This window comes from Ambystoma mexicanum, chromosome 4p (genome assembly GCF_040938575.1).
Source record: "Ambystoma mexicanum isolate Mex_15411 chromosome 4p, UKY_AmexF1_1, whole genome shotgun sequence".
NCBI classification, from domain to species: domain Eukaryota; kingdom Metazoa; phylum Chordata; class Amphibia; order Caudata; family Ambystomatidae; genus Ambystoma; species Ambystoma mexicanum.
The window spans coordinates 1136776600-1136797682 of NC_090927.1; positions in this window are offsets into that span (position 1 = coordinate 1136776600).

Sequence of the window (21083 nt, forward strand, 5' to 3'; positions counted from 1 at the left end):
TGAACAACCGAACGGAGAACTTCCAAAAATTCGATATAATCTGTCTACAAGAAACGTGGCTGACAGAAACACTTGCATTTGATGGCTTCATCACAATACTAAACCCAGCTTCCAAAGGAAGACCCTCTTCAGGTTTGTTAACATTGATAAAAATAGTCCCAAATTGGAAAATAGAGTCCCATACCAACAACAACCACTGCACCCAGAACATAATAATAACTGTGCAAAAAGAAGATAAAAAAAAAACTAAGCAAGCAAAACCTCATTAATGAATGTATATTGGAATCCGGCAACAATAAATGACAATACTTTCATGGATGGAATCTTCCTAAATATTGATGAAACACGAATAAAACATGCAAATGTGGAATTTATCATATGCAGAGATTTGAACATACACCTCTGTACAGAGAAAGGAGTATTAGCAAAAAACGATGAGCTAACTATGAGAGCGAAGAGGTGGCAAAAAGAAATAACTATCAGAAATGTATCACTACTAAAACAACCACGAGATTTTGAAGGAAAAATCATACCAACATGGGGAAGAGGCAATTCCTCGGCAGTGATTGACTATATTTACCTACCTATCTAAAGAAATAAAGAGTGTCTGGTCATCTTCGAGCGATCATTATCAATTGTCAGCAGAAGGTGATGGCATATCAGAACTGGGAAATACAATGTCATGCATACCGTTGCAAACTACAGATAAAAACCTTAGGATAAGAATAAATAAAAAAGAAACACAATCGATTTCAAACAAGATGCAACATACATTAACAACGAATGAAGATAAATTGAGCTACAATTTTTTGTTAAAATCGCATCTTAAAGGAAAAGAAAATGAAATAAAACTGCATTCACACGTTTATAATGCTGAATTAGGAGAAAAGAAAAAGGAGATGAGACGAGACATCAGAAACTGCGTGCCAAGAAAAACCATAATTGTGAACAACAAATAAAAAAACTAAGACAAACATATGTGAACTGGAAAAAGTCACACATTCACATTATGCTACAAAAAGATGCTGAGGCAATAATGGATACCTATAAAACACATAACCCACAGGAACTTTGGAATCTACTGAATAACAATGCTGGGAAACAACAAGATATGACAACTAACGTTAACGAACAGCAATGGATTAAGCACTTCTCGACGATATACGCTAATGATAATCACAACAGGGAGGAAGACAAACAGCAAATCACAATTCAATGGCAAATAAAATATGAAAAACAAGAAATATTAGAGATGATAAAGAAATTGAACACCTCACGTGCATCTGGGCCTGACGGACTATCAAATGAAATAATTAGAAGAGAACCAGAGATTGGGGCAAGTATAATGGACTCCATTCAGAAAGCAATAAATACAACAAATCAAATCCCACAGTCATGCAAACAAGCAACAATAATACCATTGTACAAACAAGGCCCTAGAGAGGATACTCGGAATTTCAGACCAATAGCGCTATTGGACCCCTTAGGTAAATTACTTGCATCACTTCTGCAAAAAAGACTAAAAAGATGGGCTACAGAAAATAACCGATTTGCGGTAAGGGAAACAGGCTTTACCACAAACATAGGAACAAATGTGAATTCATTGCTGTTAAACTTAATATAACAAGAAGAATTAAAAATGAAAACTATGCTGCATTTGTAGACTTCCATATGGCGTTTGACTCAATACCCAGACGAAAGCTATGGAGGAAACTAAGAACATGGCAGTGCCCGGTGGAATTAGTGGAAGCAATCAAACAACTGTATACAAATACCACGATAACAGTAAGAATGACACAAAATGGCAATACCACTTCAAAAATTGAAACTAGCAATGGTTTGAAACAGGGATGTCCACTGGCAGCCACATTGTATAATTTATACACTGCAGATATAGAAGAAGGAACTAAAAATGAAACACTGAATCCGCCAAAAATAAACTCAATCCCAATCCCAATAATGTTATATGCGGATGACATTATATTAATAGATAAGACACCGGCGGGTTTACAGAAAAGTCTACAAAGTCTGAGTGTATATATGAAAAAAAAAAACTGAGGATAAATAGTGAAAAGACCAAAGTGAAGCCCTTGATAAAACTTCCATTTCAGAAAGCAAAACCTTTGAATATATCAATCGATGGAAATAAACTTGATGAAGTCAACACATATAAATATTTGGGAATAATCATCAACCAGTCACTAGCGGAGAAACAATGGATAATAAACCTGGAGGCAAAGACGCAAACATTAGCAAGACAAGGTTGTATAATATAATGAAAATATGGAACATATTCAATGAAACCCATTCTTGCATAATATAAACAAAAAGTCTTACCTTCGATCTCATATGGAAGCGAGGCAATGCTACATATACAAGAAACTACGTGGGTAAGACTAGAAGGCGCCTTCTGGAGAAAGATATCGCAACTCAGTCCATGGCATCCGTAGCAAAATGGAAACAACTAGATATTCTACGCAAAATGATTTCAAAAGACAGAATACCTGCAATTGATATTCTAAGAGAAGAAGAAACAGCATTGGATAATTCTGTCTTAAAATCACAGAAAAAAGGGCTTCTCCACTTTATGGAAGCTGAAGATATCACAATAGAAACACTTGTAGAACGACCTAAAAATGCAAAGAAACAAATAATGAGGAATGATTGGATAAGAACATGCGGAGAGATAACAAGGTATTCCAGAAACATCACTTGTCCGACGGAAATTCGAGCCATAAACACGATACCGTTATATCTGACATTTTTTCCAGACCCAGGAATAAGAGCAACATATGTGAGAATGAGAATGAGGCGCAATATTCTCCCCACTAGAGAATATTTAGTAGAGACAAGAAAACTGGACGCAAAAGAAGTGTGTTGTAGGTTTTGCAAAACAAATGAACTTGAACCAATTTATCACCTGACAATGATCTGTCCAGAACTAAATGAAAAAAGACAGAGATTTGGAGAATTCTTTAAAATCCCAGCAACTGAAATGGTTACGGATGAGAGATGGAGAAAAATCATGAACGGACATGAGAAGAAATTAATCTTCACAATTGTACAGTTCCTACAAAATGTAGTAAATTTAACTTAATGAATTGGAACTGAACTAAGTAATGTAACGAATGAATCTGAAATGTTTGTTAAATGAAAAGTTTCTAAGAAACGATATCATTTAAAAAAAAAATATTAAGGATGTACTTGAAAACTGATGCGACTTGCTTGACTAAGGGGTGAGATGCACTGACTGGGTAAGGGGTGTCACAGTGTTGGCCAGACATGTACCTGCTACATTCGCAAGAATGTAATAATGTTGTCTTTACAGTACCTGGTGTGATCCCATAATTATTTTGTGTTGACAAAGGACAGAATCATAGACCTCATAATGAGGGGCGAGGATATCTTATTATCCAACCCAAGTTACATTTTTTAAATCATTCCTGACACTGCTGAAAAGTAACCAACTATTTGAACAAAATGCAGGTTAACTCACCCAGAGATTGTTTGCAGGGGCCATGACTAGTCAGGCAACAGGGCACCTGTGCTCTCCACCCTGTGGAATGAGGAACCCGTGCTACCAATGGGTCCAGCAGGGTCAACGGGCTCCAGGAGTGTCTAGCACAAGTAGGGTGTCATTGCCCACTGCTCAGGTGAATGTGGCATGCTGGAACCTGTCATGGGCAATGCTGTCAAAGGGATAGGGCTTGTGCGGGGTCAATGGCCATGCATTGTTGAGGAGACTCTTACCTTGCAATTGGACAAACAAGTGTGAGAAGGAGAAACAATGTGACTGCTACTCAGGCATCCCATTGTGAGACTCCATTTAACCAAGAAAGCAGCTGCACCCCTGGTTGTCTATCCTTTTATCAAGAGAGACACTTGTACATGTGGAACCACATATGCTTCGGGATTAGCAGAATGCTGACGCCTACTTAATGAAACCACCTAGTAAATAGAAACCTAGTCGGTCAGACCAAACCTGACATTCAAGGAATCTGACTTTTTAAAACTAGAAATCCTCTTCTAGTGTCTAATAGATGAATGCACTTCTCCCGTTGGATGAAGGGATGGGCAGACACATGTATTGCCATTTACTGATTTGCATGAAAATTATATAACACTTGAGGTAAACACTGAGACCTTTTTGAGAGAAACACATTGTTAGGAAATAACCACATGTAATGCTGATAAAGAAATGAAGGTTTTCAATTACCCAATTTCACCCAAATGGTGGGGAGAGGTGATAGCCACCTAAAATGTAACCTTATAGGTAATGGAATTCAAGGGAACATATGAAAACAGATTGAATTGCCCATTCAGCACGGCTTTGAATAACAGTGTTAAGCCCCAAGGCATGACAATCAGCTTAACTGATGGCTGAGCCAATTCATAGCTGTGGTACAGTCAGGAACAATAAACTTCCGATTTAGAACTATTCCACCAGAGTTCTCTGAAGGTTGGAAATAGCTGATCATGGGGCTCACAGTGTCGGTACTTTAATGGCCTTCAAACCCCCTTGTGCATGAAGGAAAGAAATGGAGTTTGATTAAAAGGAGGAGGAGCCTTCGCCTCACGTCATGAGTGGAAGGCAGAAAGGAGGACATCCTTAAGGACTGCTGAATTTCCACTGACAGATCTGTAGTCAGAACCTGTCTCTGGAGTCACATCCTCTCAACTTCCAGACTGAGAGATGTAGATGATGACAACTAGCCTCTGTGAGAAGAGGAGATTCCCAAGGTTCAGGGTATCTGGGAAGGATCCACTTTCCTTCTACTGACATAAGTCTTAGTAGCAGGAACATGGCATTCTGGTCTAAAATGTAACAAACAACATTCCATAAAAACATTAGGAGTACTATGATTAGGGGAAATGAAGCGAAAGTGGATACAGTAGCATACACTTTGGCCAAATGAACATCATTGTATCAGTCTTTCGTGCAGACACGTCTGGAGTCCTGGAGCAGAACCTGGGATCACTTGCATTGTGAGCGGAATCAAAGCAGATGAGAGGTGGTGTCCAGAAGTGCAGACATTTCAGGGAAAAAAAGCCTTTGGTGATAAGGGAAAATTCTGGGAAAATGGTCACACATGGCTCAATTGTCTGCCTCTCGGTTACCAACTATTGTATTGTAAAACACTGAAAGGGATATCAAATTCCCCCCCAGCTAGGAACTCATAGCCATCACCATATAATTCTAGCAATGAGTGACCTCCTCCTGTACATGTTAGTCATTCTGAAGCTGCTGTTTGGATAAATCCTGACTGCCTGACCATAAATATGAGATGCAAAATACAAGAGCACAGTCGCTGTTCACTCAAAATCAAATGTGCGTGTATGTCATGTGAGATGGTTATTCAGATGCTCTCCGCCTAGTCACACAACAAGATGACACATGTTTTGCCGACTCAGTTACAGCCACAGAAGGTAATCTTTGCCCTCAACCAAGTCCTGGATTTTTCATCTCACCAGTAGACATTGCAAACAAATGCCATTAGTCCAAAGGACAAGCTTGTCAGCAGATGCCATTGTTTACCCAGTCCTGCAGCTACAATCTCTTCTGGTGCTGATGGGTGGGGAGGGTCAAAAGACGGGTTGCCCAAATTCCTTAATCATCTGATACTTCAGCAGCATTCCCATCCAGCAAGTCAACCACTAACCTCTTTTTGCTTCTACTAGCTCCTAATTGCTTGTCTCTTTGCATGTGTCTGTTGACCTTGCTCTGATTAGGTATTACTCTCCCATTTTGTTATATCCTTATGCCAAGTAGGTCAAAGTATTCTTATTTCCGAAGATTCATTTTCTTCATAAAAGCGCAATAAAACTTTAACATACAAACATAAAAACGATCTTAAATACTCTGAGAATTTAAAAGATTCAAAAAAGAAATCTTAACTCAATGCCACTTCCTAATTGGAAGAGTATTTTCAATAAAACCATAAACTTAAAAACAGTTTGAGGGTCATGAAGGCCAACTACATGAAAAAGATCTGGTGTGCATGCTTCATGCCTACCGACTTTAAAAATAAATGGTACATACTTTTCCTTAATTTAGGATAAGGCTGAAAAGTACACAGTGCATTATGTCCGTCGCATAGTGTAATCACCGAAACACATGTCATCACTGTGTGGGTTGCCAGTCCTTGTGCCAGAGACAGACGTTCAAAATCGAAGAACAATCAAGCTCATCCTCAGCTTTACTAAACCCATGCCCTGCCAAGGCTTGATTATCCATGTGAAGAAACCAAAGGAAGGCTAAGCTGCTAAGAATGTGAACAAACTAGGCACAAAAGGAAATTGCATCAATAGGGAAGTAACTAGACAAAAAGGAGAGGCCAAGGATATCTTTATTTTCTGACACTGAGTATTAACCAAGAGTTCAACAAAGTTAGACATTTAATGAAAGCAAAGGCAAACATATTTTTGGGATTCACGTTTAGATCCAAGACCCTTCTAAATGATACAGATTGTGGAAAGTATACTAATAAGCAGGAAATACACATGAGCGGATACAGGGGCGAAGGGAGAGACTTGCGGATATAGCTGAATGGCATAGAGCATATTTATTACAGGACTGTATAAGACAAATAACTAACCCGCTTCTTAGAATGCTAGGTGGATACAAATCTTGCACACAACATACATATAGAATGGACCTTTAACACTATATTCGGAGGTAGGCCTGAATCCTTGCAGCCTGTGTTGGGCATACAAAACAACGAGGGCTCATGAGTGAATGTCTCTTCCCCAACCCTGGTGAGGAAGGGAACACAAAAACACACATACAGATATATTGTGTTAGAGCTTTGGAAATTAGAAAGGAATGTCAGCGGCCCACCACAAATAAGGGCTGCGGCCGGTTGTGAAAGAGAAACCCATGATAGCCACAGCAGAGGTCTTGAACTGCCAAACCACAAGCACAGATTTAGGACACTAGCGCCCCCCAGGATAATGGCCATCCTATTTGAACTACCTGATGCCCATGAGCAAAACTCCTAAATCCTTCACTATTTGGACTGATTAGTGGGACCTGCAGGAAACGCAGACCTGCCCCCCGGGAGGGGTACCTGATAAGGGGGGAGCAGAGCACAATAAAGTGTGTGATTTGTACTGGGGAGAACAAAGGATGATTCTTACTCTTGTAAGATTAGAATGGGGAGGCATGATGGAGGTGTCTGTGTGTCTGGGCTGAGGCTGAGAAAGAGATGTTCAGTTTGCAAAGTACCAGACTGACCTCGAAGTTAAGCACTGAGCTCATGTTGCCGGCAAGGTGCAAATCGCGTGAATAAGTCTCAGAGCAGGGCAGTGTTCCCAAAAATGTAACCCATAATTTTACAGTGACCCAAGGTGAAGAGATTGTAAGAGAGCCCCCCAGATGCTCAAACCAGAAAGAATACAACCCACTATTGAAAAAGGCCCAATACACCTCTTTCAGATAACACGTATTATTTCCATACAAAAGGAAAAAGCACCAACAAAGAACTCTACTGCCGAAGAACATTCTGCCAAAATCTGCATGAGCAGCACATTAAGAGGGTACACAGCATCATCAGTGACATCATTACATACAGGAAGAACCTGCCCTTGTGGCTGGTGAGACCCGACACATAGGTCGCCTGCTCCACGGGGATGCCAGGCCATTGGTCCCAGCTCTGCCTGTCCATCTTCCTCCATGTGGGCCATGTTGCAGTCATCATCAGTCAGCGGACAGCCAAATAACAATTATATTACTAACTAAGAAAAAGAACACATCTATCACTATGTGACATTGCACCTGGTATGAACAGAAATGGGCCCTGGGGGGGAAAGCTGAAGTCACACTAACTCACACACTTCACTCGCTCCCAGACAGGCTGGCAATTCTGCAAGGTCTCTCACCCTCATTCTGGGCTATAATTTCACCCCTCCCTGGACCGCACAGCACAAATCCCATGACCTAGGAATGAAGACATGAAGGCCCTGCTTTCTGATCTTTTGATCGATCAGGGGACCAACAGGTTTATGGTCAGTGGTCTAGGGGTTATCTGGTACACTGGAATTCAGGGGTCCTAAAGCCACAGCATTTAGGTGCTGTAATTTAGGTTTGGAACTTGTGTGGGTTGGAGACTCGTGCCCTCCTTCTCATGGGATTGCGCTGTTCACAGGCACTCAGCCCTCCTCCTGTGACCTTGCAGGGCACATTCTTCCCAGGGCATGAACGTTTGGCAACATTTTAGGACAATCAAGGGTTTTATGGATCTGTGTAGCTCTGGGCTTTCTCATCAGTATTTGGGATACAATCTATTCCTTTGCTAATGTTCGTGGCATAGGCCTAGGGGGCTGACTGCCACGTCACGTTTAAGCTTTGTGCCACAATAGGGCTGCTAATATCTAAGATAGCTGCTATTCCCGCATGTATACTACACCTACGAAATTTACAATACTATGGTTGTGTAGATGTCTGCAAGCGTAACCCCTTCGCCCTGGTATCTTACATCACTGATGACTGCCTTTGCCTTATTCTAAAGTGCTTCCGGTGTGGGAAGATCGTATCCCCTTCCCAACAAGATCGCCACCCATGTGCAAAGATGCTGGAGTCAGAGAAGAGGCAACAAATGAACGCAGGGTCTGTGTGTGATTATTAGCATGTAAATAGGCATAGCCAATGAGGGTGGGGGATGAATACCATATAGCAAATGCGTCAGGAATTAAGTTTTTTTGCAGTTATAATGGACTGTTTGCTTTGAAAAGACAGAGAGATCTAGGGCAGTGGACTTACAATACCCTGTAGCATCTTTTTTGTATACAAAATAAAGCTCTTGTTCTTCTCACAAAAGGATGCACCTAACCTTTTTCCCTAGAGGGATGTTATTCTGGTTTGGTTGTCAAGAGGTTACTCTACAAAATATCACAACTAACCAACAAAGCCAAATTTTGGCAAAGTGAAGCAATAAAAAAAGCAAAATATGTGCAGTGTAAAAATAAATACATATAATTATGTATATACAGTTTACGCTGATGTGTAAACATATTTGAGTCAAGTCATGTGAAACACAACCTTTGTTCTGTTACGCTATAGAGCCACAAAAGAAAATCAAGAGAACAAGTCATGTGTGTGAACAAAAAAAAAGAAATAACGTGAAACTGTCAGTTGGTATGTAATAGTTTCGGCTAATGTTATATGACTGGGCCAGCCTTCTTCAGGACAGAATGAGATTAACTATTCAAAGTTCTTCTGGTGAGTCATGAAAGAGATGGAGGATTCTGAAAAAGTAAAACATAATACACATTTAAAAAGTTGTTTTAATTCTAAGGGGCCTGTTACATAATTAAAGAGGACCAAGAGTACATAGAATATAATTAGGGCACTTACACTGGTCTTCAAGGTTCAGAAGGCTCCCAGATGGGTATCCAACTGGATGAACCAATGATTGATGTCCAAGGTATGTCACCACACTTGTATTGAATGGAAAGACTGAGGAGGCTAGTAAAGGTGAAGATCAATTAGAACAAGAATAATTAAAGAAAAGGAGCAGGGGCAAATAACAAAGAACAAGTATGAAAAACACAATTTATACTGATGTTTCCATGTGCAGGTAGAGAAATGTATACAGCAATATCCTATATAGTACCCATTCGAAATAAAATACTATGGTGTGGCAAATACCACTGGGAAGCATGGTCAAGGATGTTTGAATCTGTGTTTCTTATTTCAGGGTTGTGAAAAGGCACATACGAAGCATGTAATTGAAAATGATGTGGCCCACCTGGATGAAACACAAGCACAAGCAAGCCCAGAAAACCGAATGTGTGCATTACTTTATTTACAGAGACGGCCCGTTCATAGGGGTTGCCAGAGCAGCCATTTCACAAGAATTAAATTCCCAGAGTCAAAACAAAAACAGCAGAAACTAAAGTGTTGTTCTATGCAGCATTTCCGTTGCGTTTCAAAAAAGGGGGCTTGCACTTCTCGAGATAAATATAAAAAAAGAGCTCAAAGCTAAAATGTGTCATAAGGTTTAGGCCAAGAGTTAAGGCTGCCATGTTAATGGGGAACAGCTGGCTGAAAATATTATCACATTGTGAAAATAGAGAGCAATTGCATGTTAATTGTGCATCTACAAGATATCTCATGCATTTTGAGGTAAACGTAAAGGAATAACACATCAATGTCCAATGTAAATATGGGTCCTGGAATATTGACCCAATGTTTATGGTTGAGGTCGCCATAGTTAGGGAAAAGCTGCTTGATGTAAAGATGGTAGAGTTAGAGGTGCAGACTGCATTTGCAAATGTTGGACTATAAACAAATAAATACAATATGGACACGCAAATTATAAAGATGGAGAAATCAGAAGACACGATTCCTTTGGATCTGTTTATTAAGAGCTGTAACATGAGTGCATAATCTTAGCATCCATTTTTGTTTGAGTTTAACCAGCCGGTTGTTAGTGCTATAGTTATTCAAATCTGGTTTTATAGTGTCAATGATTAACCCTTTCAGATCATCTACACCAGGGGTGCACAACTGATTTTGACAGAGGGCCGAAAGTACCTTACATGAGGGCTATAGTGGGCCGAAAAGTAAAAGTGGGCAGGGCGGCAGGCGGGACATGTCAGGAGGCTTTTTCAACCCCCAATTTGTATTAAACACGTGGAAAAAGAATATGTTTTTGAGGGGTAACGATTTTTATTGCATTTCAAACTTACATTTTGTACTACACATTTTCCATTGTTATCATTTATTTCAATGTAGTTATTGTATATCGTCTGTTTCATTAAATTACATATATTTTATTGACCCTTGATTGGACATTCCGTTATTTTGGACTGCTATAGTTTGCTGTTTGGGTTGCCCAAGAGGAGTATGGCCTTCGTTGAGTCAGGTTTCCTCAAAAAAGCAAAGGATGTACATCCCCTAACTGTGCCTGTTTTAGCTTTATTATTGAGTTCACTGTTGGAGTGCAACACTATGCCCCATGGCTCCCACCCCCAACCAAACACTATGCCCATGGCTCCCTCACCACCAAACAAACACTATGCCCCATGGCCCCCTCACCCCAACCAAACACTATGCCCCATGGCCCCCTCACCCTCAACCAAACACTATGGGCCTCATTAAACCCTGGCGTTAAGGGGTTAACGGCGCCGTAAAAGGCTGCGGCGCCGTTAAACCCTTAACGCCAGATTCACACTTTAACGCCTGCCTTTTGCAGGCGTTAAAGTCCAACCCGCTAAGGGACCTTGGTGCTAATTACGGCACCGTAATTTAGGGTGCCGTAATTAGCGCCTTCCCCATTCCCATTGAGCCCTATGGGCCAAAAATGGGAATGGGGAAGGGGCCATGGTGAATGGGGATTTACCGCCCCGCCAACCTTGGAATGGGGCGGTAAATCCGCCATCCACCATGGCGGAATCCGGCATGGACCATGGTGCTTTTAGCACCATGGTGAACGCCAGGGTGGTAAAGAGGCCCTATGTCCCCTGTCCCTCACCCCCCAAGCAAACACTATGCCCCCTGTCCCTCACCCCCAACCAAACACTATGCCCCATGGCTCCCACTCCCAACCAAACACTATGCCCCATGGCCCGCACGCCTCAAGCAAACACTATGCCCCCTGTCCCTCACCCCCAACCAAACACTATGCCCCAAACACACTCAAGCATGCACCCATACAGACCCGAACACCCCAAATCAGCACACTCTCAAACATGCACCCATACAGACCCGAACCCCCCACCCCCCAACTCAGCACACACACTCTCAAACATGCACCCATACAGACCCAAACCCCCCACCCCCCAAATCAGCACACTCTCAAACATGCACCCATACAGACCCGAACCCCCCACCCCTCAACTCAGCACACCCACTCTCAAACATGCACCCATACAGACCTGAGCCCCCCAGCCCCCAAGTCAGCACACCCACTCTCAAACATGCACCCATACAGACCCGAAACTCCCACCCCCCATATCAGCACACTCTCAAACATGCACCCATACAGACCCGAACCCCCACCCCTCAACTCAGCACACACATTCTCAAACATGCACCCATACAGACCCAAACCCCCACCCCCCAAATCAGCACACTCTGAAACATGTACCATACAGACCCGAACCCCCCACTCCCCAAATCAGCACACTCTCAAACATGCACCCATACAGACCCGACCCCCTCACCCCCCAAGTCAGCACACCCACTCTCAAACATGCACCCATACAGACACGAAACTCCCACCCCCCAAATCAGCACACTCTCAAACATGCACCCATACAGACCTGAACCCCCACCCACCAACCAGCACACACACTCTCAAACATGCACCCATACAGACCCAAACCCCCACCCCCCAAATCAGCACACTCTGAAACATGTACCATGCAGACTCAAACCCCCCACCCCCCAACTCAGCACACCCATATAGACCGGAACACCCCACCCCCCAACTCAGCACACACACTCTCAAACATGCACCCATACAGACCCGAACCCCCCACCCCCCAAATCAGCACACTCTCAAACATGCACCCATACAGACACGAACCCCCCACCTCCCAAATCAGCACACTCTCAAACATGCACCCATAAAGACCCAAGCCCCCCAACCCCCAAATCAGCACACCCACTCTCAAACATGCACCCATACAGACACGAACCCCCCACCCCCCAAATCAGCACACTCTCAAACATGCACCCATACAGACCCGACCCCCTCACCCCCCAAGTCAGCACACCCACTCTCAAACATGCACCCATACAGACCCGAAACTCCCACCCCCCAAATCAGCACACTCTCAAACATGCACCCATACAGACCCAAACCCCCCACCTCCCAACTCAGCACACAAACTCTCAAACATGCACCCATACAGACCCAAACCCCCACCCCCCAAATCAGCACACTCTGAAACATGTACCATGCAGACCCAAACCCCCCACCCCCCAACTCAGCACACCCATACAGACCGGAACATCCCACCCCCCAACTCAGCACACACACTCTCAAACATGCACCCATACAGACCCGAACCCCCCACCCCCAAATCAGCACACTCGCAAACATGCACCCATACAGACACGTCCCAAATCAGCACACTCTCAAACATGCACCCATACAGACCCGAGCCCCCCACCCCCTAAATCAGCACACCCACTCTCAAACATGCACCCATACAGACACGAAACCCCCACCCCCCAAATCAGCACACTCTCAAACATGCACCGATACAGACCCGAACACCCCAACCCCCAACTCAGCACACCCACTCTCAAACATGCACCCATACAGACCTGAAACTCCCACCCCCCAAATCAGCACACTCTCAAACATGCACCCACACAGACCCAAACCCCCCACTCCCCAACTCAGCACACCCATACAGACCGGAACACCCCACCCCCCAACTCAGCACACCCACTCTCAAACATGCATCCATACAGACACGAACCCCCCACCCCCCAAATCAGCACACTCTCAAACATGCACCCATACAGACCCGACCCCCTCACCCCCCAAGTCAGCACACCCACTCTCAAACATGCACCCATACAGACCCGAAACTCCCACCCCCCAAACCAGCACACTCTCAAACATGCACCCATACAGACCCGAACCCCCACCCACCAACCAGCCCACACACTCTCAAACATGCACCCATACAGACCCAAACCCCCACCCCCCAAATCAGCACACTCTGAAACATGTACCATGCAGACCCAAACCCCCCACCCCCCAACTCAGCACACCCATATAGACCGGAACACCCCACCCCCCAACTCAGCACACACACTCTCAAACATGCACCCATACAGACCTGAACCCCCACCCCCCAAATCAGCAGACTCTCAAACATGCACCCATACAGACACAAACCCCCCACCTCCCAAATCAGCACACTCTCAAACATGCACCCATAAAGACCCGAGCCCCCCAACCCCCAAATCAGCACACCCACTCTCAAACATGCACCCATACAGACACGAACCCCCCACCCCCCAAATCAGCACACTCTCAAACATGCACCCATACAGACCCGACCCCCTCACCCCCCAAGTCAGCACACCCACTCTCAAACATGCACCCATACAGACCCGAAACTCCCACCCCCCAAATCAGCACACTCTCAAACATGCACCCATACAGACCCAAACCCCCCACCTCCCAACTCAGCACACAAACTCTCAAACATGCACCCATACAGACCCAAACCCCCACCCCCCAAATCAGCACACTCTGAAACATGTACCATGCAGACCCAAACCCCCCACCCCCCAACTCAGCACACCCATACAGACCGGAACATCCCACCCCCCAACTCAGCACACACACTCTCAAACATGCACCCATACAGACCCGAACCCCCCACCCCCAAATCAGCACACTCTCAAACATGCACCCATACAGACACGTCCCAAATCAGCACACTCTCAAACATGCACCCATACAGACCCGAGCCCCCCACCCCCTAAATCAGCACACCCACTCTCAAACATGCACCCATACAGATACGAAACCCCCACCCCCCAAATCAGCACACTCTCAAACATGCACCGATACAGACCCGAACACCCCAACCCCCAACTCAGCACACCCACTCTCAAACATGCACCCATACAGACCTGAAACTCCCACCCCCCAAATCAGCACACTCTCAAACATGCACCCACACAGACCCAAACCCCCCACTCCCCAACTCAGCACACCCATACAGACCGGAACACCCCACCCCCCAACTCAGCACACCCACTCTCAAACATGCATCCATACAGACACGAACCCCCCACCCCCCAAATCAGCACACTCTCAAACATGCACCCATACAGACCCGACCCCCTCACCCCCCAAGTCAGCACACCCACTCTCAAACATGCACCCATACAGACCCGAAACTCCCACCCCCCAAATCAGCACACTCTCAAACATGCACCCATACAGACCCGAACCCCCACCCACCAACCAGCACACACACTCTCAAACATGCACCCATACAGACCCAAACCCCCACCCCCCAAATCAGCACACTCTGAAACATGTACCATGCAGACCCAAACCCCCCACCCCCCAACTCAGCACACCCATATAGACCGGAACACCCCACCCCCCAACTCAGCACACACACTCTCAAACATGCACCCATACAGACCTGAACCCCCACCCCCCAAATCAGCAGACTCTCAAACATGCACCCATACAGACACAAACCCCCCACCTCCCAAATCAGCACACTCTCAAACATGCACCCATAAAGACCCGAGCCCCCCAACCCCCAAATCAGCACACCCACTCTCAAACATGCACCCATACAGACACGAAACCCCCACCCCCCAAATCAGCACACTCTCAAACATGCACCCATACAGACCCGAACCCCCCACCCCCCAACTCAGCACACCCACTCTCAAACATGCACCCATACAGACCTGAAACTCCCACCCCCCAAATCAGCACACTCTCAAACATGCACCCACACAGACCCAAACCCCCCACTCCCCAACTCAGCACACCCATACAGACCGGAACACCCCACCCCCCAACTCAGCCCACCCACTCTCAAACATGCATCCATACAGACACGAACCCCCCACCCCCCAAATCAGCACACTCTCAAACATGCACCCATACAGACCCGACCCCCTCACCCCCCAAGTCAGCACACCCACTCTCAAACATGCACCCATACAGACCCGAAACTCCCACCCCCCAAATCAGCACACTCTCAAACATGCACCCATACAGACCCGAACCCCCACCCACCAACCAGCACACACACTCTCAAACATGCACCCTTACAGACCCAAACCCCCACCCCCCAAATCAGCACACTCTGAAACATGTACCATGCAGACCCAAACCCCCCACCCCCCAACTCAGCACACCCATATAGACCGGAACACCCCACCCCCCAACTCAGCACACACACTCTCAAACATGCACCCATACAGACCCGAACCCCCACCCCCCAAATCAGCACACTCTCAAACATGCACCCATACAGACACAAAGCCCCCACCCCCCAAATCAGCACACTCTCAAACATGCACCCATACAGACCCGAACCCCCCACCCCCCAACTCAGCAAACCCACTCTCAAACATGCACCCATACAGACCTGAAACTCCCACCCCCAAATCAGCACACTCTCAAACATGCACCCACACAGACCCGAACCCCCCACTCCCCAACTCAGCACACCCATACAGACCGGAACACCCCACCCCCCAACTCAGCACACCCACTCTCAAACATGCATCCATACAGACACGAACCCCCCACCCCCCAAATCAGCACACTCTCAAACATGCACCCATACAGACCCGACCCCCTCACCCCCCAAGTCAGCACACCCACTCTCAAACATGCACCCATACAGACCCGAACCCCCACCCCCCAACTCAGCACACACACTCTCAAACATGCACCCATACAGACCCAAACCCCCACCCCCCAAATCAGCACACTCTGAAACATGTACCATGGAGACCCAAACCCCCCACCCCCCAACTCAGCACACCCATATAGACCGGAACACCCCACCCCCCAACTCAGCACACACACTCTCAAACATGCACCCATACAGACCCGAACCCTCCACCCCCCAAATCAGCACACTCTCAAACATGCACCCATACAGACACGAACCCCCACCTCCCAAATCAGCACACTCTCAAACATGCACCCATACAGACCCGAGCCCCCCACCCCCCAAGTCAGCACACCCACTCTCAAACATGCACCCATACAGACACGAAACCCCCACCCCCCAAATCAGCACACTCTCAAACATGCACCCATACAGACCCGAACCCCCCACCCCCCAACTCAGCACACACACTCTCAAACATGCACCCATACAGACCCGAACTCCCACCCCCCAAATCAGCACACTCTGAAACATGCACCCATACAGACCCGAACCCCCCCACCCCCCAACTCAGCACACACACTCTCAAACATGTACCAATACAGACACAAACCCCCCACCCCCAAATCAGCACACTCTCAAACATGCACCCATACAGACCCGAAACCCCCACCCCCCAACTCAGCACACACACTCTCAAACATGCACCCATACAGACCCGAACCCCCCAATTCAGCACACTCACAAACATGCACCCATACAGACCCGAGCCCCCCATCCCCCAACTCAGCACACGCACACTCAAACATGCACCCATACAGACCCGAACCCCACCACCCCTAATTCATCACACACACTCAAGCATGCACCCATACAGACCCAAACCCCCAACTCAGCACACAAACTCTGAAGCATGCACCCATACATGCATCTCAACATACACAACACGAACATTCAAAAACAAACATTCATGCACATCCGACACACCCCCCCACCCCCGATCTCAACAAACACAACACACTCAAAAACAAACATTCATACACATCTGACACGCCCCCACCCCCATCTCAACATACACAACACAAACACTCAAAAACAAACATTCATACACATCCGACATGCCCCCCACCCCCATCTCAACATACACAACACAAACACTCAAAAACAAACATTCATACACATCCGACACACCCCCCCACCCCTATCTCAACATACACAACACAAACCATCAAAAATAAACATTCATACACATCCGACACGCCCCCCAACCCCCATCTCAACATACACAACACAAACACTCAAAAACAAACATTCATACACATCCGACACGCCCCCCACCCCTATCTCAACATACACAACACAAACACTCAAAAACAAACATTCATACACATCCGACACGCCCCCCACCCCCCATCTCAACATACACAACACAAACATACAGCAGAACAGACCCGACACACAAACACACAAACCATTTACCGGAGACGTGCTGGAATGCAGGTAAGCTGGAACGCTGGTGATGTAAGTGGAATCGTACTACGGCTGGCGTGGCAAGCAAGGCTGAAATGCCCTCCAGCATCAAGCCTTACTGGCCACGCCAGCCGTAGTGCTGGCATTCCATTGGTGCTGCACACACGCACTACGTGGCTCGTAGGAGTGACGTGGTGCGTGTGTGCTGAGCCAATGACGGCCAGTGTTTTGTCCGGCCCGGAAGACAACGGGCCGCCCTCCATTAGGAAAGTCTTTGTGCCTCGCGGGCCGGAAAAAACAGCATGGCGGGCCGCAACTGGCCCACGGGCCGTATGTTGTGCACCCATGATCTACACTGTGTCCCAAATTGGGGAAGTGTTTAACTAGTCGCGCTTGTTTATAACCATTGCAGATGTGGGAGCGATCTTCCGTTATCCAGGTTGATGCCGTTCATCCTGACATACAAAAGATGACAAGGACACTACATGTATATTACATTTCTGGTCTGACACGTGGTCAAAGATCTGTGTTGCCATGCAATCAATTCATCTGGAAGGATTTGGTCTTAGTTGTGAACTGCCAGACGCTGCGGTGTCCACATGGCAAGTGTCCCAAAGGTGGTGTGGAGTCCGGGTCTAGATGTTCAGAGATCCCGTTTGATATATAATGTTTGTTGTGAATGGCATGTACCAATTTGACCTTGATGTTAGAGCCTCGTTTGAGAGCAAAAATATGTTTCAGCCATATTAATGTACTCAGAGAGCGGCTTGACCAAAAGTTGCAAAGTAGTTTTTTAAGTTTCGGAGTAAATCCTGAGAATGTTGTTACACAAACACTGATTGAATGAGTAGAGGGCAGCATTTTTGAGTGTGAACATGCTTCTCTGTCAATATAACATGCATTTTCTGCCATTTTGTTCAGAGGCCTGATGGGATAGCCTTGTGCAATGAGCACCAAAATCATATTATTGATGTGTTCAGAGTAGTCTGTTTTAGTAGTGCAGTTTGTATGTAAATGTAGGAACTGGCTGAATGGCAAATTGTCACAGAGATGTTTAGGGTGTTGACTTGGGTAATGTAGAACGGTGTTCCTGTCCAGGGAGTTCTTAAACAGTGTGGTGTGTCATTTGGAATCCTTGCATTTAATAGTGATATCAATGAAAGCAATTTCAGAATCAGCAAATTGCATGGACATTTGCAGGGTTGGGTTTAATCCATTCAGCCAATCTTCAAATGTGTAGAACCGCTCCTCCATGCCTTCCCAGATAAGCAAGATGTCGTCAATATATCTACTTATTGTGTTATATTGGAGGAATGAAGACGGTCAGTAAACACAAATTTGTCTTCAAAGGAAGCCATGTATAAATTTGCAATGCTAGAGGTAAAAGCTAATCCCAGAGAAGTCCCTTCGATATGTAGGTAGGGTTTGTTACTAAATGTAAATACGTTTCTACCTTGTGCTATTCTAAGGTGTTTGAACAAAAATGATGTGGGCACTTCATGAGGAGTGAGATGTCGATTAAGTGCTTATTCTCCAACTTCTAAGACCTCATCGTAAGCGATGTTGGTGTAGAGGGCATTCACATGAAAGGTTACACGTAGTTGCTCAGATGGGTCTAATGAAAGGTTTTCTACAAGGTTGATAACATCACATGTGTCTTGAAGAAATGCTTTAGTAATGATAGTGCGAGGTTGAAGGAAATAATCCACATATTTCCCTATGCGTTCCACTATTGATCCGCAAAGACATGGATCTGCCAAGTGGATTATTAACGTCCTTGTGGATTTTCGGAAGTGCGTAGAATTTGGGGCACTTAATGTCCCGAGGTGTTAAAAACAGAGTGTCTTTGGCGCTAAGGAAAAAACGTCATGGATGACATCAGAACATAAATCTTGGAGGAAACTCATTATAAGGTTGTCGGTCCGGTAACCAACAAACTACGAGGTCTGCTCGGGGGTGCCTTTTCGCCCGCCAGGTCTATTCGTTTTCCTTAGATCATAACCCATCAGAAGCAGCAGAGCTGCAGCCTCAAACAAAATGTGTTTTATCAATTGAGTTAATTTGCTAAAAAACTCAATCTAAATTGTCAATATTGACAAACTCCACTTGTTTGATGTCTCTTGATTCAATCAAACATAATGAAGGAATGTGATCGAATAAACTTAGAACATTGCTATGATTTCAAATCATAGAGTCATTCGAGATAGGAAGGTGCTCTAGAAGCAGGCAAGTGTATGGATCAACAGTACTTTTCACAACCAGTCAAAGAGGACCTGAGGCATAATTTATTTGCTGAGATATTTGTCCCACCATATGTTTTCTTTGCTCCAAGGTGTTAAAATGGGGGAGGGAAGAGACAAGTCCCTGGACTGGTCTACAAATCCCATTTTACCCACATCAGTAGCTTATGCTGCAAACTCTCCTGCCCAACCTCTGACTTTCATAGACCAGAGGGGTAGAGGCATTTACTGCCAGCTCTTGATTCAGAGAATCCCCAATAGAGTGGATCGTTGCATTTATCAGCTCTTCCAGCAACTTGATTTTGGGTGATCTGGCAGGCTGATCAAAGTCGTCTGCCACTTGACCCACATTACCAATGGGCACTGGTCTCACAGTTTTTTTCGTTGTCTTACAGGGAGATCTTTTTCGCTCACCACATGCTAAGGGTATAGTTAAGGACTGCAGAAATGATCTCGATCCACAGTTTTGTATATTTGCTTATGACTTTTGATTTTTAGTTTTTTCGCTTGATTCAGCTTTTTCCCACCTTGTCTTTTTTTACGACACTCATACAATATTGACTAATTTGAAGAGTTCTGTTCCACGTCCTCCAAAGTCTCTGCAGAGCCAGTTACATCTTCTTGTATCACAACTGATGGACTCTTTTGCGGCATCCCATGGCGAGAATGCCTGAATAGAGATCTCACTACACCTGGTAAGTTTGGCCTTAATAAAACGGAAGAATCTAAATTTTCACCATGCTCATCTGGTTGCGAGACCACCAGATAGGAAGAATTTGAGTTCCATGGCAGCTTCTTACGAGGAGTGAGCACTGTAATAAATCCTTCAATAAAGGACATTTTACAGTTCAATGAAACTAAACGCACGGCATGATCTTTAACAAGTGTATTATTTGATTCATATAGACTTACTAGGGAGATTAGTACAAAGTTTAATGCTGACAGGGTAGTCGCTCCCAATAGTGGGCATGGAGTACTAGGGACCTCTGGTTTTGGTGAGAATAACAATGGAGATGACGGCGAACA